General features: G+C 33.8%; 1 long non-coding RNA gene across 3 annotated transcripts; it reads left to right on the top strand.

Annotated features, from left to right (window-relative positions):
- The first annotated feature begins 1955 nt into the window (after window positions 1–1955).
- Window positions 1956–3540, top strand: LOC125594808. Of its 3 annotated transcripts, XR_007329987.1 has the most exons (6): window positions 1956–2396; window positions 2469–2559; window positions 2635–2719; window positions 2800–2916; window positions 2992–3240; window positions 3385–3540. It is a non-coding gene; the product is annotated as an uncharacterized LOC125594808 (long non-coding RNA). The 3 variants fall into 3 exon arrangements; XR_007329986.1 differs by lacking the exon at window positions 2635–2719 and having other exon boundaries at window positions 1959–2396; window positions 3335–3540; XR_007329985.1 differs by lacking the exon at window positions 2635–2719 and having other exon boundaries at window positions 1967–2396.
- The last annotated feature ends 557 nt before the right edge of the window (window positions 3541–4097 follow it).

Raw genomic sequence — 4097 nt, 5'->3', positions numbered from 1 at the left:
CCCAAAGCAGACGCCACTACAAAAGCTTCCACGGAAAAATTTTTATGAATTCTCCATCAAATAACCTTCCAAAGGATGCTTTAAGTTACCTAGTAGTAGTACACCAGGATGCTTCAACCAGAGCAGCCATGCAGAGCTCCATCGCCTTACCTGCAGCTTCTCTCACAGCCATTTGTTCTCTAATCATTCTGTAGTAGTGTGGATTTGAGTCCCCAAGAGTTTGATTCATTCCCACCACCTCCTCCTAGTCATAACACCGTACCACAACTTGAACCTTCCAGACCTGGCATAGCTTTGTAACCAATCAAATGACATTATATATATTATATAACCTGTAGTCTTAATCTTCCTATTGTGATACGGTGTTATGAGTCACAACAGAATCAAGAGATAAGTGCATTGCCTCCTATTGTGGTACCACATGGCATAGCTTTGTAACCAATCAATAGACATCAACTCAGGGGATTTATAGTTGAATAGGATTGGTTACACCAATGGATATTGAAAATTACATCCAATTCTACTGAAACCAAATTCTAATAAAATTCAATGGATACTGAATAACAATGGATTTTAATTGATTTCAGATTCAATATAATAAATACCCAATCCAATAATAGAGGATTTCACTTTAGATTTGAATTCTTTTGCTTATAAGTCTCTGTGTTTTTCCCAAGGATTGGAGGCATCTCTTGCCTAAATCTGAGTCACAACAGAATTCAGAGTTTCTCTGGACTCACTAAGACGTGTGAAACAGCTGAGTGTGTTGGTATTTCACACAACCACATCGGCAAGCACTCAGTTTTATACATTTTCGAGCAAGTCTTCTACTTTATTTATAGATCATTATATCCTTCAAAAAATTGGATTCTCTTGATGTTTTTTTTTTTGTAACATGGAGTCTCTTGATGTTAGATGTTAGATCATTATAAATTGTGCGTTGTTTTTTCCCGACATTGTCAAATGTTATAAACTGTAAAAGATGATGTCAACTAATGATGTAAAGAACAAAGAATTCCAGTTAATTCCATCCTATAAATCAAATATAGTCCAAGCAAAGCAACTAAAATCCATTTTAGCTTTTAAGGAATTCGATTAAATTCCACCAAAATACTTTTAGCTACAATTCCATTAAAATGATTGAATTCCTAAACCAATAAGAAAAAATCGAGAGGAGAGTGAAAGAGTTATTCTTAACTAGATTTTGATAAAACTAGTATATGAATTTGTTTATAAAGTAGTGTTTTTTTTTTTTTTTTTTGACAGCAAAGAATTTACAGACTCATGATGACTCTGTAAACCAAATATAAAGTAGTGTATAAGTCTGAAAACATTTATCCAAAACTGAGGAACTAAATTTTACAAAACCTTAAAACAGATATAGAAACTGAACCAAATTTCATAAATGAGGGGGTCCTATATCTTTGGAACCAAAAAATGGGAACTAAACCAAAAATCGAATGGATACCCAAATTTCTAAAATACAAATTATATAACTACAAATATTAATTACATTCGATTCTCACTACAAGAAATATGAGTATTGGTAACAGTTCGCGGTAGCACGAATTCACTAACTGCTACCAAAAGTGTCAAAATCGGAGCACAACTCTGTCACAACATTAAATTCGTGCTAATAAATATTTTCATTAAGCAGGAACCTAAAAATAATTTTTTAATGCTCAAGTCATTTTCTTCTTTCAAAGAACCAAAAAAAAAAAAAAAATTAGGTTTTGAATGGTGACCAAGAAACGAAAGAAAAGACTGAATTCTTTAACATTCTCAAAAAAAATCACCATTCACAAGGAATAGTTTTTCCTTCTTGTTCCTCCTCATTATTTTTTTTTGTAGAGAAATATAGAACAAGCATTCCTTGTTAAATTTGATAAGGAACAAGCATTCCTTTTCATTTTTGTAATTTTATTCCTATACGTTTCTTTTCTATTCGTTCCTCGTGTTCCCGAAAAGGTCATCGGTCGGAGCCTTGCTCTCTTTGTTTTCTTCTTCATTGGTTACTTCAAGCTATCTTTTCATCCTCTATCCTTCTTCTTCGGGTTTTTTTTTTCCTTCTTATTCATCCCAATCGAATAAGCCACTGGATCTCGTCTTTCCCAAACTCCTCCATTTTGCACTCTGTAACTCAATCATCGTCGTCTCCACCAAGCCCTAAACCTCGATCTCTCCTTGAACGACGATTACGTCTCATAATCATCTCTGCAAGACCTCGCAAACCCCTCAATTTCAGTCCTTCATGCGTCTCCTCAGATTCCAAGTCCCCTGATTCGATAAAGGAGAGACGGATGCAGCAGAGGCAACCAGTAGTCATGGCTGAACATCCTCGTCTCTCTCTTGCAGACTGGGAAAGCTTTTCTTAAGCAACCCAAGGTCTTCCTAAGGTAAGAAGAATGAATCTTTATCGTTTTGCTTATGAATTGGTCCTTATGATGATGATTATGTGTGTGTTTCAGCTAGAAGAAATCTGGGAAAGGAAAGAGACTTGTTAAAGGTGGAAACCGTTTCTGGAAGAACATTGGTTTGGGTGTTCAGACTCCATTGAAGGTTTGATCTGTAGATTTTACCTCTGTTCCTTTCTCTCCGTTCTTCTATATTTCATTCATGTGTTTGTGTGACTAGGTCGTCAATTAGGTATCTCAAATTAGGCCTTAAATTCCTCTACTTTCAGTTTTGATGACCAAGTCTAAGACTCTTTTGATTGCTTGTGAGTGATTCAATAGATAAAGACTCCAACTTTTCCTTTTTTGTTCAGAGTTGATTTTTTAACTGTTGTTGTTGTTGCAGGAAAGTGTGTGTGGACTGTGGTGTTCATTGGCATGATTCTATGAGTTGTGAAGAGTTTCAGATTCTTCCGGTTGATGAAAGATATCCAGATGATATCACATTGCATCGCTTGGCTAGGTATAAGAGGTGGAGACAGTGTTTGGCTTTGTGGTTTCTTATATCAATGTTGAGATCTCTCTTTGTGTTCTTTAGGTGTGGACATGAGTTTTGCTACTGTTACGGAGCAGAGTACAGACAAGGACAACATAGTTGCACTTGTGACACATTCAACTCAGAGCAAGAAACCGTCTCAGCTAGCTCTGATCCAACGGTTCTTAGTGGGTGGTGGGTTTAGTCTCAGTGATCACCATACTTCTTATCAGTCGCCGCAGCCTCCATGTAGAGAGTCATCGTATGTTTAAGCAGCCATGAAAATCTTCACCAGCTTCCTTGCCTTGAAAGGTTTGTTTCTGTCTGAACTTGAGCTCTCTGTGTATGGTATTTGTCTTAGATTTACAGGCAACATAAGTATGTTCCACGTCTTTGGTTTTTTCAGTTTCATATGCGACGACTCTGAATGAAGTTGTTTGAATTGTGTATTGGTAGGAGGACGGGATGGAATCGGATCTAGAGAAGCTCTTTATTGGTTGGATTTCAAGGACGCATGAAGAAAAGTTTAAACCGGTTGTGATGTTAGAACCAATGTTAAAACATGTTATAATTTTGTAAATGAATTTCGAGTTATAAAATATTTTTTGTTTATTTGTATTTTGTATTTTTTATATAAAAAACGGTAAACACTAAACATAAATTTTAAAACTTCAATCATTTCATAATATAACTTTAATATTAAACTTAAACTAAAAATTTAATTATTTTAAAATTTTAATCTCAAATTTTAATCCAAAACTTCAAACAGTAAATCTTAAATTTACACTCTAATCTTATTACCCTAAACCCCAAACTTGAACCTATATATAAAGTCATAAATCTAATATTTTCAAACTTATAATATAAATTAAAAAATAAAATCCAAAGTATATTCTAAAACTTAATCATATACTTCATTCTAAATCTTAATCCTAAACCATAAACCAAATACCTCATACCAACATATATCATAATACATTAAACCTTGATTTTTAAATAAATTATATTCCTATTAGAAAAATATACTACTCCAAACTAATAACATTTCAAATTATATATTTACAAAATAAAATCAAACCACCAAATAATAAACCACAAAATACAATCTAATTTTTTCAATCAAACCCTAAACCCTATATACATATACCCCAAATTAATCATATACCTTA

This window comes from Brassica napus (assembly GCF_020379485.1).
Source record: "Brassica napus cultivar Da-Ae chromosome C5 unlocalized genomic scaffold, Da-Ae chrC05_Random_18, whole genome shotgun sequence".
NCBI classification, from domain to species: Eukaryota; Viridiplantae; Streptophyta; class Magnoliopsida; order Brassicales; family Brassicaceae; genus Brassica; species Brassica napus.
The sequence above is the reverse complement of the archived record's forward strand: the minus strand, read 5'-3'. Positions and strand labels throughout refer to the sequence as shown.